This window comes from Pseudophryne corroboree, chromosome 10 (assembly GCF_028390025.1).
Source record: "Pseudophryne corroboree isolate aPseCor3 chromosome 10, aPseCor3.hap2, whole genome shotgun sequence".
Lineage (NCBI taxonomy): Eukaryota > Metazoa > Chordata > Amphibia > Anura > Myobatrachidae > Pseudophryne > Pseudophryne corroboree.
In genome coordinates, this window is record NC_086453.1 from 61,901,480 (window position 1) to 61,920,800 (window position 19,321).

Here is a 19,321-nt window from a genome sequence, read left to right on the forward strand (position 1 = left end):
AGGCAGATACACATGGGGAGTGGAAGCTCGGGGGGCTAATTGCTCTGCTATGGGGGAGGGGGCATAGGCATGCACATGGTGGGTGGCATGTGTGCACAGGCACACCCTGATGTTGGGCACCCCCCACATGCCTATTCAGACTGCACAAATATTTAATATAGAACAAGCCCTGGCCAGCACTTGCTAATGACACATAATACACACTATGCAGTCGCAATGTGCGGGTACCATTTCTTCAAGGCTCCCATTGTGACACTGTCTGCCGTGATTTCTAACCTGCCAATGGAGCGGACACCGCATACCAGGAGAAGGTTCTGTGTGTGAGCTGTACTGGCTGATAGGGGGAGATCTGTCTCAGGGGGATGGGGGAATCTTCTATATTGGGAGGAGGGGGCTATTCTGTGCTAAGGGAGATAATGTGTCTGAGAGGAAGGGGAATCCCTGTACTAGGGGGTAATAATCTGAGGGAGCAAGGTGCAGGGGAGATGGAAAGTGGGTGTGAGGTGCAGGGGAGATGGAAGGTGGGAGCGAGGTGCAGGGGAGACGGAAGGTGGGAGTGAGGTACAGGTGTGATTTGATGTGAGAGATGGAAGGAGGAAGTGAGGTACATGGGTGATAGAGGGAGGGAGTGAGAGGTGCGGGGGGGGGGGGTGAGACAGAGATGGAATGAGGGACTGAAAACTACAGGGCTAAAGAGGAACAGGGGGCATGAGAGGTGCAAGGAGGTAAGTAAGGGAAGGAGGATGTTCAGGCAGGGGTGACATATGAGATATTAAGGCGTTTGGCATCCTGGCGGTCGGAAAGCTGACGCCAGCATCCCGAAACTGCTCAGAATGCTGATGCTGGCATCCCAACATAGGTAGCGATGCAGAAAGCCAAAATCCGGATCGAGTTGGTGCCAAAGTCTCCACTGGCAAGCCGTGTGGGAGGGTTAGGGTTAGGCTGCGAGGGTGGGAGGGTTAGGGTTAGGCTGCAGGGAGGGAGATTCTGAAGGGTGGATTAGGTCTAGGCATCACTGAAGATGTTGGGGGGGTTAGGGACAGGCTGTGGGAAAGGTGGGTTAGGAGGGAGGGATGGTGTAACGTGAATTCGAGACACTACTGTGCGGCATAATTTGAATTGGAAGTACTATTGTATACATGCCCTTCCCCCACAAGACCATGCCCCATTTCCAGTACTCACACATTGGGGGTCATTCCCAGTTGTTCGCTCGTTGCCAATTCTTGCAACGGAGCGATTAAGGCAAAAATGCGCATGCGCATGGTATGCATTGCGCATGCGCTAAGTATTTTAGCACAAAACTTAGCAGATTAACTCTCGTCCGAACGAAGAATTTCCATCGTTGAAGTGATCGGAGTGTGATTGACAGGAAGTGGGTGTTTCTGAGTGGAAACTGACCGTTTTCTGGGAGTGTGCGGAAAAACGCAGGCGTGCCAGGATAAAACGCGGGAGTGTCTGGAGAAACGGGGGAATGTGGCTGGCCGAACGCAGGGCGTGTTTGTGACGTCAAACCAGGAACGAAACGGGCTGAGCTGATCGCAGTGTAGGAGTAAGTCTTGAGCTACTCAGAAACTGCTAAGAATAATTTTTTCGCAATTCTGCTACTCTTTCGGTCACAATTCTGCTAAGCTAAGATACACTCCCAGAGGGCGGCGGCCTAGCGTGTGCAATGCTGCTAAAAGCAGCTAGCGAGCGAACAACTCGGAATGAGGGCCATAGTCTCTACACACTTTGCCAGCAACTTACATATACTCAAAAGATAGAACAACAGTTACTCAAGGTTACAGGATGTGAGGGGATGGAGCAAGGTTAGGGCTTAATGTTTGGTATCCAGATGTGCAGTATTTTGAGATCTACATTCCGGTTGCTATTTGCAGTTTATAGCATGTTTCTGAACATAGATATGCGCAGAATTGTAATATTCACAAACTACTGTAAATACTGTACTCTTGATATTCGGAGGAAACCCAGTGGCGAACACCTGCAAGTACACCTGGACCAAGCATCGCCCATTCATTTAAACCAACCTATGACCCCTCATGTACTGTAAATGACCTGCCCCTTGACCTATGGAAGAAGAGCTTACATTTCCCATTGTACTGTATTTGGACTCATTGTATAAAAGAGAGGCCTCCAGATCCAGGTTTCAGTCCCTATTTCTCTGAGGTCATCTTGCTAAGACTGACTGAGTCCTGGATCCGGGAGCACTCGCGAACAAACGTATGTATTATTGGTTGTAGCTCTTCTCTGTAATATTGTTGTATTTTTTATCTGTATCTGTGACAGGACGGTCCCTTACGAAAGCACTCACCGCTTTCGCGTCCCGTCTCCTGTGCACAGAATGGACGGTTAGGTCACACGGGACCTGAACACATAGGGGATTCCCGCTTACCGTCAGTAACCACCTGTTACTGACTCCACCCACTGCGCTGTGGGCGGGTTTATGCTGCCACCACCAAACGCCTAACCTGCCGTGGCGTTTGGAACCATGGTTCTGCTCTGTATGTGCCGACACACTGCGTTACCACACTGTGTGGTGTTGACGAATCCTTGCTAGGCCTCTACCGGTAGCTGGCGGAAGGCGGAACTTGGAGATGTTAGGTGCTTCCCTGGACAGCCGGAGGACGGGGCTATGTTTGGCATAACCCTGTAGGTCACAAGATGACGCGGTCTTCTTGAGGCAAATGGTATTTATTTGCAATAGTTCTAAAGAGAACTCTTCCCTATTGCTAGGGGCAACAGCATACAGCAAGATGTTCCAGCAGAATAAAGATGGTACAATACACTCTGGAGGCACGCAGGCCTCCTTTTTATGTCAATTTTCCACACAGTACAACAGGGGGTCATGTCCTCCCTGAGCCCTTTCTATTTTACAAAATACCAATAAATAAATTACATTTCAAAAGGAGATAAGTGCAATAAAACAATATCCTCCTTCCTGTCACCCAGACAACGTTTGGTATCAGATTAACATTCACTATTGATAAATTTATCACATAGCTTCAAAATACAAATGTTTCTGGTCATTCACATCTTCAGGCAAACCCAGTGTTTGGGATTACAACAGGAAAGGCTATACAACACAAACAAACAGTCTTCCTTCCTGCATCTGCCATTCAGGGTTCGTATATCAATTAAATCAGTTACATGAAACATGTTCCAAGCCCAGAACTACTTTACATATGGGATAAGGAGATCCCTGTGAGTAACATCTCTCTCTAAGGTACATACACATCAAAAGGTTTTGTCATTCACACCTCTCTGCTAGGACAGGGCCATTGGCATGCCACTTCCTACTGACAGGAGATGATTATTCAGACATTGATAAGAGTAAGTGCATTTTCCCCTTTAAAATACAGGTCACCATATCTTGAATATAAAATAAATACAGTTAAACATGCAATCCTACAATTGTGCACAGAGCACTACATATGACATGTTAAAACACATCATTAAACAAACTTTTAAACAGTCCGCGCCCAGCGCCGTAAGTACGTTTAACAGTGACGCCAAGCGCCCATTGTCCCTTAATATGGCGCCGGGCACGAGGGTTAACCCCTTCAGTGCCGCAGCTGCCATTACACGTGTGGCGGGTTAGTCTCTCCGGCCACAGTATCTTTTGAGTAAATACTGTTGATGCGTTGGACCACAACATTACATTTAACTACTGGTGTCGCATTCCATTCTTGTTTGGGGATAAGGTGTTTTCAGCCACACGTGTCGCAGCATTGTGCGCATAGCATGTCGGCGTGTATACGCAAAGTGCATACATATCTTAGCGGTTATTTGCTTATGTTTAATGGCTGCAGCGGTCCGAACCACAGTGTGATTAGGTATTGCTTTTCCTTGTAAAATAATCGAACTTGACACAAGGTGCCTCGCTCCGCTACTACTGCGCTCTGCACAGATTACTCCTCTGTCCAGAAACATCATGACTGCCCCCGGGACTGCAGTGCGCACCAGGACCAGACTTTGCTGGGTCAGTTCCATTGGACATTAGTGTGCTCCCCACATTCTCACACCCACCAGCACTGCTCCCATGAGACCAGGGTATTTATAATTTTTCGCAAAATAATGTTAGTACAGTTTTCCTGCGAATGTGTTTTTCTTTTCTTTTTCTTCTTACAGCGTACTTCCACCCCACTGTGTGCTATTCCTGTAATGTATACCTCCATTGGTTGCACACCCTGCCAACAGTAACCTACGCTGTGCGCCCCACATGGCTGCCTCGGATGGTTCCTCCATGGGCTGGGTGTGCATCATTTGGATCTTTCCATGCAGGGGGTATAGCATACTCCTACACACGTGTCAGTTTTCCCATACATGCATTTGGCCCTTGTATGGTTCATCTCCCACTGTGTACCCTGCGTAGTGCGCCCAACATGGCTGTCTTATCTGGTGCGCTTGTAGATAGAATGAAAAATACATGGACCTGATGGTTTTGTTGGAACCCTACTCTGAACTTTAGGATTCTGCAATCTCCCCATTTTGTGTTATCTCTTCTACAGGTGGACTATTCCACCCTGGGTAATCCTATGCAGTGCGCCTAAAATGGCTGCTGTACCTTGTGAGGGTGAAATACACAACTCTTGGAGGTTATTACCCAAAATGCCTACACCAATCCTGTATTATGCTTTCTGTGTGCTCAAGGTTTTTTTTATTATTTCTGTGTGGTTTATCTTTTGATGTATTAATTAAATCTTCTGTATTGTTTGAGTTCAAGATGGCGCGGCGGATGGCTCCCTCGGTGCTGCTCTGCCAAGCAGCCTTCGTTTTTAGTTTTACATGTATAATATGTCTAATATGTCGAGTATATCGTACAGTTGCAATGTGCAGTATGAACTCATACTTGTAATAATTGTAATGTATGCTACGATTTTCCCCCTTCTTATGCTATGTGTTCCTCCTTCATGTTGCTGCTTGGCAATGCATTGTACCACAAAGAATTCCTAGTGTACGTGAGTACACCTGGCCAATAAAGCTGATTCTGATTCTGAGATTACTATTCCCAATCGTAGTCCACGTGGATCGTAAAGTATGAAAAAGTTCCAAAAAATTTGATTTTTTTTTATTTAAAAAAACCCATGTCGACCTTTTCCATGTCGACCTATTGACCATGTCGACCTAATGCATGTCGACCAATAGTGGTCGACCTAAGTTTGGTCGACCTAGAGACCGGATACCGGCTAATTCAGAGTCGGATTTAGACCTCATGGGGCCCTAGACAAAATACCAGTTTGGGCCCCCCACCCAGGCCCGCCATCAAGGGAAGACAGTGGGTACGCTAGGCCCGGGCCCGGACTGAGATGGGGCCCGGGTGCTTGTAGTCAGGTTCAGGGACGCACAACAGCTGCCTGTCTGCGCATCGGCAGGCAGCCACGCACAGAGAGGCAGAGCTGCGACCCGCGGCCATATTCTTAATACAGAGCCGTCCGTGAGCCAATCGGAGCTCACGGACCGGCAGCCAATCAGGAGCTGCCATACGGGGAGCGGACAGGTGTGTGTGTAGGGGGGCCCTGTCTTGTGAGTATCAGTCCCGTGCCCCATCATTTCTGATGGCAGCCCTGCCCCCACCACACTTTTTGTTTTTTAGTACACTATCGATTTATTTTTTGTGGTAGGTGGGTATGGACAGGACTGCCTTACATTACAGAAAGCATACCTCCCATCTTTTCAGTGTGCACGACATCTATTCAGTGATCACTGGCTGCTTTGCATAGCAGAGCAGCGGTGATCACTGGCTCTCCCAGCTGTCCCTGCCTCCCGCGGCACACTGCGGCCCGCAGGTGGGACTGCTGGACAGTGTACAATTAGCGGGACTGTCCCGCTGTATTCGGGACAGTTGGGAGGTATGGAAAGCAATAAAACACAATGGCCTCAATAGGAAAAAAACCACAATGGCATTCAATAGGAAAAAAAAAACCCACTTTGGCACCTGACAGATACACATTGGCCCCCCACAGGGATAAATAAAACATATTGGCCCCCGACAGGGAAAAAACAACACTGGTAATACCTTGGTCAGTATATACGTTGAAAGTAATTTACTGAAGCTATTACACTATATAACAAAATGAATATCACTAATCAAATATTCATCTCTGAAAACAGAGAAATAAGGTCCCTGATTCAGTAAGGATTGCACATTCTGCTAAGTAGCTAAATTTGCAATCCTTTGGATTGCATGCTGGGGGGGCCGCCCATTGCAGAGTAAGGCCGCCCAGCATGCTATCAGCTGCCCCCCTCTTGGCCATGCTGAAATTGCAGTCCCACCACAATTTCAGCGTGATCGCTAAAATTAAGGAAGCGTCCTGCTGGAGCAGCCTGGCTGTGCCCGCAGGAGGCCCGTCGCCATCTTTTTGATCGCAGCGGCTACGTGTGAAGTCACGCAGTCGCCCCGATCACGTCCCCTGTTTGCGCCGCCATGCCCCCGTTCCTAAGCTGCTCCCCCCTAAGCTGCTCCCTCCAAGTCTCTGCCTTGGAAACGGACAGGCAGAGGCATTAACATTTTGTGCCCACATCCTTTTCGTAGTTTTTGCGGTTGGATTGCGTATTGCGATCCAACCAGAATCAGGCCAAGTGTCCCCAAATGCTTCCATTTTTTTAAATATGTTCCTGCTTTTATCCTCTTGTGTGTCTTTTCACTGTAATCAGTCAGCTTGCTCTTAACTATAATGCCTATCGCTTCTTCATTGTGAATGTGCCTGTGGGGCCCTCACATCAAGGGGGCCCGGCAGTCAGGGGCAGATTAGTTATAGGCTCAACCAGGAATTTTCTGTGTTTTTTTGTATCCTGAGCCCTGGCCGCCTCATTGGGTTGTGGTTGGCTGGCCCTGATATACATGTTCTACCTGGTGGCTGTCCATCCCAGGGGCCAAACACTATACTGAACGAGCTGCACGAATCCGCCCAGGACTGATCTGTCTCTTCCTGTGCTCCTCTTCCTCCACCCTCTCCAAAGACCCAAAGCACTGGTTCTCCATCATCCCATGTAAAAAGCGGCTACAGCCTGACATATACTCAGATAAAAGACGCAGTGAAGCTCCCTATTGATATGACTACATCCTACAGAAGTGATCAAGATTTGTAGAGTATGGGTTAAGCTTCCCATTATGGAGAGGATCCAGGTGAGCGATCCATATAGTCCCAATACCGGTGTGTCGAAGTCCAAAATATTACATACAGAAAACATACAAACTCCACACGGATGAGTCGCTGTGCGTGCGAATACATGCAGCGTGCACAGCGATATATGGTAGCATACGCATTCACACAGACAAGCCACAAGGATATATTCAACACATATTTCATACCACACATAAATTAAACGTGTCAAGCACCAGACATTATAATGTTTTAAATTATATAATGGAGTATAACATCATGTATAGGTATTAATGGAACGGAACAAGATAAACATGTCATGCTTGGTGTCAAAATAATCAGAGGAATGAGTGTGTTGCTTTGATACCTGTGATTAGATTGTAGCACATTGCAACGATTAGTTATGATTAAATGTAGGAATATGAAGCCACAATTCAAATGAGAACAAAGAACAGTATGTAGACCAGTGGCCAACCCCTATGATGTCTTCTTCAAGGCTGGACGTTGCTTGCATATGAACTGACCAATGACACATCATGAATGAGAAAGTTCCCTCCCCTGGACCAATAACAGAAGACATGTACTCCCCCAATATACACAGTGTATAGGTAATTGCAGACACACAAGAAGGTCTGCTTGCTGTTTTTTTGCTGTTCTGTGTAGCTGCTGTTGAGGCAGATCCAAAGATGGAAAAAAGTGTGCATTGACGGAAATGGTAACATATGCTGGTTGTAACTGTATGGATTATTTTGTAACAACTGCTTCCTTTGTAATTGTAAATCTGTAACCATATATATATTGTACATGTGTTATATTGTATGCATATCCTTTTAAATATCAAATATATACATCAAAGAGCGTTGGAAATCAGACAGGGGCCAGTATTTACTAAAAATCCGAGTTTGTTCGATTTGTGTTTTTTTTTCTAAGTCCCAATCCGGGAGTTCACTAAGCACCAATCTCGGCAGTGTTTGGACTATACGTAATGGTTTGATTTGCAAAGTTCCGAAATACGAATAAATAGACCATTGGTCAAACACGGCTGTTATTTCATACAATACGGGCATTCACTATTCATTCGTATTTGGGTGTTAGTTTCTGAGTGCTCAAGTGCGGGTCTGTTTTTTTTAGATTCGTTAAAAAAAGCACCAAAAAAATAGACCTGCTGTTTCCAGTCGAGTTTGGATAACCATGCACGGATCAGTGAGATCTGTGCATGGTTATCTATGGGAAAGGGTCTGTTTAGTGTAAAAACTGAAAAAAAAATTGCGTGGGGTCCCCCCTCCTAAGCATAACCAGCCTCGGGCTCTTTGAGCCGGTCCTGGTTGGAAAAATATGGGGTAAAAAATGACAGGGGTTCCCCCATATTTAATCAACCAGTACCGGGCTCTGCGCCTGGTCCGGGTTCCAAAAATACGGGGGACAAAAAGCGTAGGGGTCCCCCGTATTTTTTAAACCAGCACCGGGCTCCACTAGCCAGGTACATAATGCCACAGCCGGGGGACACTTTTATACTGGTCCCTGCGGCCCTGGCATTACATACCCAACTAGTCACCCCTGGCCGGGGTACCCTGGAGGAGTGGGAACCCCTTAAATCAAGGGGTCCCCCCCTCAAGCCACCCAAGGGCCAGGGGTGAAGCCCGAGGCTGTCCCCCCCCATCCAAGGGTGGCGTATGGGGGGCTGATAGCCTTTTGAAAAAATTTGAATATTGTTTTTAGTAGCAGTACTACAAGTCCCAGCAAGCCTCCCCCGCAAGCTGGTACTTGGAGAACCACAAGTACCAGCATGCGGTGGAAAACCGGGCCCGCTGGTACCTGTAGTACTACTACTAAAAAAATACCCCCAAAAAAACAGGACACACACACCGTGAAAGTATAAGTTTATTACATACATGCACACCTCCATACATACATACATACTTACCTATGTTCCCACGAGGCTCGGTCCTCTTCTCCATGTAGAATCCTTGGGGTACCTGTGAATAAAATTATACTCACATAATCCAGTGTAGAATTAGACCTTTGTATAATCCACGTACTTGGCAAAATAATAAAACGGAAACCCGACCACGCACTGAAAGGGGTCCAATGTTTACACATGGGACCCCTTTCCCCGACTGCCAGGACCCCCCCTGACTCCTGTCAAAGAGGGTCCCTTCAGCCAATCAGGGAGCGCCACGTTGTGACACTCTCCTGATTGGCTGTGTGCTCCTGTAGTGTCTGTCAGGCTGCACACGGCAGAGATACAATGTAGCGCCTATGCGCTCCATTGTAGCCAATGGTGGGAACTTTGTGGTCAGCGGTGAGGTTACTTTCGGTCAACCGCTGACCGCAAAGTTCCCACCATTGGCTACAATGGAGCGCATAGGCGCTACATTGTATCTCTGCCGTGTGCAGCCTGACAGACACTACAGGAGCACACAGCCAATCAGGAGAGTGCCACGACGTGGAGTATAATTTTATTCACAGGTACCCCAAGGATTCTACATGGAGAAGAGGACCGAGCCTCGTGGGAACATAGGTAAGTATGTATGTATGTATGGAGGTGTGCATGTATGTAATAAACTTATACTTTCACGGTGTGTGTGTCCTGTTTTTTTGGGGGTATTTTTTTAGTAGTAGTACTACAGGTACCAGCGGGCCCGGTTTTCCACCGCATGCTGGTACTTGTGGTTCTCCAAGTACCAGCTTGCGGGGGAGGCTTGCTGGGACTTGTAGTACTGCTACTAAAAACAATATTTACATTTTTTCAAAAGGCTATCAGCCCCCCATCCGCCGCCCTTGGATGGGGGGGGGATAGCCTCGGGTTTCACCCCTGGCCCTTGGGTGGCTGGAGGGGGGGACCCCTTGATTTAAGGGGTTCCCACTCCTCCAGGGTACCCCGACCAGGGGTGACTAGTTCGGTATGTAATGGCTGGGACCAGTATAAAAGTGTCCCCCGGCTGTGGCATTATGTACCTGGCTAGTGGAGCCCGGTGCTGGTTTCAAAAATACGGGGGACCCCTACGCTTTTTGTCCCCTGTATTTTTGGAACCAGGACCAGGCGCAGAGCCCGGTGCTGGTTGATTAAATATGGGGGAACCCCTGTCATTTTTTACCCCATATTTTTCCAACCAGGACCGGCTCAAAGAGCCCGAGGCTGGTTGTGCTTAGGAGGGGGGACCCCACGCAATTTTTTTCAGATTTTTTAAGACTTTAATCAACTTTTTAAGGTACACAATGAAGCCCTGCACGGATCTCACAGATCCGGCCGGGATTCCTTGTGTTTTGTCAGGCAGTGTTTTACTCATCACTCCCGTAAAACACTGCCTGATATTACGAATCACATCGACATCGGAAAAAACGATTGTGCAAAACTCGGCAGCTTAGTGAATGATCGTATCAGGATTCAAAAAGTTGCAGTAAAATGCACCCGATACCATTCGAGTTCAAACACCCTTCAAAACGGCCAAAACACGAATCTTTGTAAATATACCCCAATGTGTGCGAGTGCTTGTTTTCTCTTAAGGGATGTAGTGTTTGCGACGTACAGTGCACTTTTATCGTATATGGTAATAAGATGCGCCTTGCGTCCGCAGCATATATTAACGCTGGCATTATAAATATTTATTAGAAATAATTTGAACTTCTCAGTTGCATATTAGATTATTTGATAATTGGACTATTGTAATCTCCTCCTATCTGGCCTCCATGACAGATGTCGCTCTCCACTCCAATATATCCTCAATGCTGCTGCCCTGCTAATCTTCCTCTCCAAACGTAGTTTGGGGGTCATTCAGATCTGATCGCTGCTGTGCATTTTCGCGCAGCGGGCGATCAGATCCGAAACTGCGCATGCGTATGCACCTGTGTGTAGCTGTGCGTGCTGGCACGTTGCACAGCTACAATAGGCTTCGCCGGTCAGCGACGGGATGGATCCATTCGCATGGGCGTTTGCAAGGAGATTAACAGGAAGAGGGCATTTGTGGGTGGCAACTGTCTGTTTTCGGGGAGTGTCCGGAAAAAGCAGGCGGGCTCAGGCGTTTTCAGGGTGAGTGTCTAACGTCAGCTCTGGCCCCGATCAGCAGGATTCCATCGCACAGGAAGAGTAAATCCTGCGCTGCGCAGAGACTGCACAAAATCAGTTTGTGCAGCTCTGCTACACATGCGATTGCACACTTGCACAGCGAAAATACCCTCCCCCTGTAGGCGGCGACTATCTGATCCCAGGACTGCAAAAATCGCTGCCCAGCAATCAGATCTGAATTAGGCCCTATGTCCTCTTCCCTCTCTTACAAGCCCGTCACTGGCTCCCCTTCCTAATCCAATTCAAGGTTCTCTTCACTTACAAAGCCCTCATCCATTCCTCTTCCATTTACATATTTGACCTTATCTCCCTTTACACTCCTACCTCGCTCCATAAAATAGAGTGACCATATTATCCCTTTTACCTGGGACGCTCATGGATTACACTGGATCTGTGGCTGGCTGACTTCAAGCCTACATTTCAGATGGTTTTAATAAGACACAGAACCAGTGTAATCCATGAGCGTCACAGGTAAAAGGGATAATATGGTCACTCTACATAGATACATTCCGCCTCTCCTGCCAACTGATTACTTCCTCCCATTCCTGCCTCCAAGATTTTGGCCGTGGTGCTTCCTACCTCTGGATTTCTCTACCTCTCCCTATCAGACTGTTCACCGCTCTACAAAACTTTAAACGGGCTCTCAGGACACACTTCCAGGGTTGGACTGGCCCACAGGGGAACAGGGGAAACCACCGGTAGGCTCCACTGCCTGTGGGCCCTCCTCCTCCTCTAGGGATCAGGTTCCAGTCTTTATCCTAGTTCACTTGAATTATTGATAAAGCTAACTATTTATCTTATAACATTCACAATAAATGGGTAAGAGACACAGTACGCAATTGGCGTATGGGGTACCGTAAGGGTACGCACTTAGCGTAGCATACGCTCAGCCGTGATCGAGACGCACATGCGACACGCTCGCTCACAGCTTAATGCGTGGTGTCGAGCACGCTATAGGCGGGCAACTACCGTAATGCTACGCTACCAGCGTAGCGGACGCTCGAGACCACGAGGAGATCACGAGCGGCGCAGACGCTCACGGGATGACAATCAGTAAACCTTGAATGTAACACACAGAAAGGATACTCTTATGCTGTAAACCTTGTACTGAAATACTGTAGCGATATAACGCTGCTTAACCTTGTTAATGCTAAAGTTGCTTGAGCGTTTGAGACGCTCCTATTACCTTCTGCAATATAATAAACACACGATACCTTGCTAAGGTTCCAACACCTTTACTAACAAGCTTTTAGTTATATTGAAAAGGGGAAACAGTTTACAAGTCATACACTACAAGCTAACACATAATTCTAACAGAATATCTAGACAGAAATATACAATAGCGTCACAAACTTATACTATAACAGAGAGAGAGGGAATGGCCAATACAAAACAGAGAACAAGTTGGTTTACAGAGAATTACTTACACACACTGGGAATGATCGCTGCGCAGCTTTCTGGTACCAGCTCCAAGTTAGTCAATATGAAAACCGTTTGTGGAGAGTGAGTGAGCTGCCCAGGCTGGCTGATCTTATATACACTGAGTACAGTACACTACAAAGGGACCTATAATCTCATTGTTCATTAGACACAGGAATGTCTCCTCGCATCATAACAAAAGGTCATAGGTTAGTTTGAACAGGTGGACTGCGACTATATCAAACTGCTCAGGTGGGAGGGAATCTGGAGATTCCCGCCGCATGGGTAATGAATCGCAAATATAGTAAATGTCCAGAAAATACTAATGGCCATAACTATTCGCAGGAGCGATTAATCTTTACCTAACCAGCACCGGATTGTTTCTAATAAAATGTTCTTTAGTTAGGTACCAGACACAGCTGTTCAAACCCTGTCTGACCCTTCGTACCATACAAAGAGGAATTCCTCTGTCCAGCGACCATCTACATTAAACAAACTTACAGTCATTATTAAGGGGAACATTATCTATAAAACATACTATTTGGTTTTATTATTTAACGATTGAGTCGCCCGCTAGACGCACACAAACTCTACCGTAAATGCACATACCACGCGCTCAAGCACATGGCCGAGGCGCCATCATGCGGCTGCGAGTATCCGCACGCACGGGAGAGAATGTGCACATGCAGCAGGCACGCGCATGGGGTGGATATATGGCAACGTGTAGCATGATATTTTTCCGACTTTGACAGTCCACCCTTTGGCAGTCATCAATAACTGCCACTTCCTAAAACAGTTCAAAAAAAGAAAAATATATGTCATATGTAAATACATTTCTATGATTAGGTAAGGGAGAAGAGGATCAGGTGGGAAAAAGATATGACCTAGTGAGATAGTAGAAGCATGTGTGTATGAATCCATATTTGAGGGGTCATGTATCATCGTGCCGTACGTGTTTTAGATCAAGCTTCGAGGTATTGCGAAGTATACATTTGAATTCCTTATCCCGTATTACGGGTCTGTGGATGGGCTGTCAAACTTTACCGAGCTCTTTTCGGCTTTTAGTTGTAACAAAATGGGGGAGCACATTTTAGTTGATGATACACGATTGGGGGGGTATGTGAGTGCTGATATCTGTGCCTATATTCCCTATTGACTATGTGTGTCATTACCTGAAGGTTGTAGAAATGAAGATAAGAAGCAATTATGGTAAATGCAGTCATAAACTATGTGAGTTTAATATACATTTGCTGATTGAGGTCTTGTCTTGTGTCTTGTCTCGATGTACATGTTGACTGTAGTCTCCCGATGCTTTTGCTATAACTGGTGAGCAAAAAGCTTTCTCAATGTCCATAGACTTACAATCTTTAAAGTATTGGGCTATCATGAAAGTTAAAGTCACTAGGGATATTGGGGGTCTATGGCATTGTCCATCAATGGTCTGTATAAAAGAGGTTGTCAAATTCTTCTTCCAAGCGGATGTCTTTGTACCTTGGAGGAAAACAAAGGAAAAACGGGTGAAAGAAACGGACCGTGGAATCACATTTTCATCACAACATTGTCTCTATCGTTGGGTCATACATCAAATTAGTTGTTGTTAGTACAGTGTCCTCGCTCCTTAGACTCATCACCCTGGTATTACTTTTACGCTTCGCTAAAACCCGAACGCATCTAAATATCAGGCCAACCAATATGACGACTCCCAGAATACACAAAAGAAATTTCCCTACGTCCATAATAATACCTTGGGCCCATTCTCCTAAGCCCGAGAACCAATTTCGTGGGTTCAACCATGACACCCAACTGGTCAGCTCATTACCCACAGCAGCGAGTGTGAGATTGTGTTTCCTTTGAAACTCCCACTTTAATTGTAAAATGTCATCCATCTTTTGGTCTATGACCTCGGCTGGGTCCTCCGTGCTGTTTGTAATGTACGTGCAGCACTTTATTCCATATTGAGTTGCCAGGGTAACACAATACCCGCCTGTCACAGCTGTGAGGTAATTGAGAATCATCCTATGCTGAACCAGTTCTGTTTTGTAGGCTTGTAACTCTTTCCCAGTGTACCTGAACGTGTCGTCATACATTTCGGTGATATTGTCTAATAAATTTGCAAGCGCAGATATATATTTATAATTTATCACTCCTCTGGCGGTACGAGTGATATCTAACGCGATTAGGAATTGAATCCCGGTGGATTCATGGATCAGGTCAGAGGCCGGATGCTCTGTTCTCTCTATCAGGTGCCGTTTAACAATGTGCTCGTAATGAGTGTGAGTATAAGGAGCTTGGGCACTGCGGTGAATATCTTTCATTTTGTTATGGGTTACAGTCATTACTTCAGGCAGTACTTTTCCAATATAGCACAATCCCTCTGAGTTTGGGGCAAGCCACTTATACGCCTTCCTCCCGCATATGAAATATGCATCATCGGGGAGAACATATGGGACGGAGTATGACATTATCATGTTACAAATTTTCCATGTGAAATCTCCTAACCCTAATTCTCCCATCTGTTTAGTACACGTATCAGTTTGTACGATCTGTGCACAGTATCCTGGTGATACCTCTCCAACTCGCATGGTCCTACTTCCTAAGGTGTACCTATACCGGAAAAATTTCCTATGGTCGGCTATCTGGCGTATAAGTTCTGTGTCTATGGGCATTCTGTCTGGTCTGTATGAAAAGGTCATGGTTTGATTACTCCATGACACTTCCCAATTTCCCGGCTTTCGGGGATTGGAAATGTTAAAGCATACTAAAGACCTATCCACATGATATTGGTGGAGCTTCAAACTAGGAGGACTAGAGATATTCAACCTCTTGTCCACCGGCCTCCCACCACTTAGCTCAAGTACCTCTCCTATAGTTAATGGGAATGGTACTAGTCCTGATTTGCTATGGCCTTGAGGTACTTGAGAGCATACCCAACAGTCTGTCTGATTTAACACTTTACCCACTAAGGAGTGATAGTCACTCAATGGATGCCGGTCCATGTGGACATTAAAACTGGACTGACATTTCTTTATGCACCCATCCTCAACTATATTGTCACAATGCCTACAGATGCAATTTTCTTCAGCTAACAATCCTTCACAATTCCTTCTATTGTCAATGCTACCAGATCGTTTTCTGATACTCACCTTTACTCGGAGATTATGTTGTTCTTGGAAATCTACGCCTGCATCCTGGTCATCAGAACCCATTCCCGATCCTTTCTTGACCTCCATGGTACTCTCACCGAAACAGGCTGCTCTGGTCAACATCATGGTCAACAGGAAAATCCGGATCACAGTCTCTTGGGGCAAGTCCATCTTAGAGGAGTAAAAGGAGAAAAATAAGAAGGGGGAAGGGAAATAGGAGGGAGGTGGGAACTGGAGAAAATAACAAATGGGAAAAAGAAATCTGGCTCGACAAGCTTCTGGTACTAGTTATTCTCAGCGCTCAGGTGTCGTCTCAATCCTCCCTGAACAGACACTCTAGTGATACAACCTCTACCGTCTGTTCTTTATCACGGGACCTCTCTGGGTCAGTGACCTTTTTACAATGAGACGAATGGACCCAAGTCTCTCTCTCGGCAACCTTCAAAGCAGTTGTGCTGGTCAATAAGACTTGATATGGTCCTTCCCATCTGTCAATAAGGCAACCTTTTTGTTTCCCCTGCGTGTGGCTCATAACTCCGTCTCTGCGGTCCTTGATCCCAATTTCGTGTGTCATGTCGTTGTTGTTATGCACACCAGTGCCTGCAGGAATGTACTGGTGTCTGAACTGTTATGCACACCAGTGCCTGCAGGAATGTACTGGTGTCTGAACTGTTATGCACACCAGTGCCTGCAGGAATGTACTGGTGTCTGAACGGATAGGGATGCAAAACAAATGAAATCACAGACAGACTGGGGAATATGACATTACGTACACAGAAAGTGATAGGGTAACAAAATAAACACAAAGTGAACAGAGAAGCCCAGAGGCTAAGAAACTGGGTGTCTCCCTATTATTAGGAATGCTCAGATGAAAAAAGCAAGATGTTGTGTTTTAATACGTAGAGAACCCGAAATGCTGTTGCTAAGGGCAACAGCAAAACCCTAAAGGGTTACCAACGGGTGTGGCAGTAAACTCCTTGGTCAGAGATGGAATGATAGACACAAGGAGAGTCTCCACAATCCTAATCATCACTTGCAGTGCACAGGTTCAGCTTACTGCCACTAAACTGAATACCTGAACACCTTGCACAGTGAGACAGGATTTAGGCAGGCAGTCTGAGAATACAGCCGCAAACCTGCTAAGTTCACAGAGTAGCAAAAGAACCCCAGCAGGTTAAACGACTGACTCCAGTCTTACTGCTAGGTCTGGATTGGCAGAGTGTAGTACCAAATCCCCAGGCCTATTTGCAGTAAGCAACAACAAATACAAAGCTACACAGTACTGGCTAACTTTCAGGAACTGACTAACCAACAAAGATTCAGCAGCATCTGCTTAACCTGAGAAGAGGCCTTATAAAGCAGGTGCTGTCCACGCCCCACTCAGACCTCACAGACTGTGAGCACAAAAACCAGCACCGGATCCCCTGCCGTGCACAGAGCCTGTAACCACTGCACAGCAAAAGACCCGAACCGGAGTATCAGCTGCGCTCAGGTTACTCCGCTAGCACTTGTCTCCCGGTTGCCATGACGACGTGGCAGCACAGGGCAGGAGACCCTAACAGTACCCCCCCTCTGACGAGGGGTCAAAGAACCCCTACCACCGGGTTTATCGGGGAACTGCGAGAAGAAATAGCGTATCAGTCTGGGGGCATGAAGATCACAACTGCGCACCCACGACCGCTCCTCCGGGCCATACCCCTTCCAGTGCACCAAAAATGACAGCCGACCCCGAACCATCTTGGAGTCAAGAATCCTTTCAACAACAAACTCCTTCTGGCCACGTATCAGAAGAGGAGAAGGTCTTCCACTGGAAGAAGGATTACTAATCGCCCGTTTTAAAAGGGAACAATGAAATGTTTTATTGATACCCAAAGAACGGGGCAGGTCTAACTGAAATGCCACCGGATTGATTACCCTGGTGATCTTATAAGGGCCGATGAACCGGGGGCCTAACTTATGAGATGGCTGTCTCAACTTCAAATTCTTGGTAGACAACCAGACGAAGTCTCCTAATTTGAAGCTGCAGGGTCTTTTCCGCTTATCAAAAACCCTTTTGGTCACTAATGACACAGACACAAGGGCTTTCTTCACTTTCCGCCAAATACCTCTAAGGACAGAAACCACAGAGGAACCACCAGGCGTGGAGTCCAGGGGGTCAAAAGAATTGGCCTTAGGATGATGCCCATACACACAAAGGAAGGGAGAGATCCCTGTAGCAGAGTGAGCCGCGTTGTTATAGGCAAACTCCGCCATGGACAGATGAGCAACCCAGTCAGTCTGACACTTGGAGACATAACACCTGAGGAACTGCTCCAAGGACTGGTTCACCCTTTCAGTCTGCCCATTAGACTGCGGATGGTAGCCTGACGACAAGCTGACAGAAATCTGGAGATCGGAACAAAATGCCCTCCAGAATTTGGCCACAAACTGGGATCCGCGGTCAGAGACCACATCAAGTGGCAACCCGTGGAGACGCACAACATGCAGCATAAATAATTCAGACAGGCGTCTGGCCGATGGCAGCCCAACCAGTGGAACGAAGTGCGCCATCTTCGAAAACCTGTCAACGACAACCCAGATGGCTGTCATCCCCGAGGATTTGGGCAAGTCCACCACAAAATCCATTGAAATGTGGGTCCATGGCTTAGATGGGATAGAGAGTGGATGTAATGGGCCAACAGGAACCCCTCTAGGAGTCTTATTTCGGGCACAGATGTCACATGCCCGAACCCACTGATCCACATCCTTAGCCACCGAGGGCCACCACACCGCCCTAGATAGCAACTCCCGAGTTCTGGCAATACCCGGGTGACCTGCCGACTTCTTGGCATGGAATTCCAGGAACACTCGCTGTCTTAACCTAGGAGGCACAAACAAAAGACCTACCGGAAGGTCTGGAGGAGCCTGCTCCTGTGCTCTAAGGACTAATGACAAGAGGTCCTGGGTAATGCCCACTTTAATACATGATGGGGACACAATGGGCAACGGCTCCTCGGTGGTCTCCTGGATTGGAGCAAAACTCAGCGAGAGCGCATCAGCCTTGATGTTTTTTGACCCAGGGCGATATGTTATCAAAAAATTAAAGCGAGCAAAAAACAAAGCCCATCGTGCCTGCCTGGCATTGAGACGCTTCGCTGACTCTAAATATGCCAGATTCTTATGGTCGGTGAGAATTGAGACCACAAACTTAGCCCCCTCAAGCCAGTGTCTCCACTCCTCGAGTGCATCCTTAATAGCCAACAATTCCCGGCTACCCACGTCATAATTCATCTCGGCAGGCGAAAATTTACGGGAAAAGTAAGCACAGGGATGAAGGCGATTATCAGACACTCCCATCTGAGAGAGCACTGCCCCAATACCCATCTCAGAGGCATCCACCTCCACCACAAAAGGACGCTCTGGATCTGGGTGTCGCAGCACCTTGGCCGAGACAAATGCCCTTTTGAGACGGGCAAAAGCCGCTTTAGCCTCACAAGACCAGTGAGCAACATCCGCCCCTTTCTTAGTGAGTGCCACCAAGGGCGCCACTATAGACGAAAATCCAGCGATAAATCGTCTATAAAAATTTGCAAAGCCCAGGAAACGCTGAA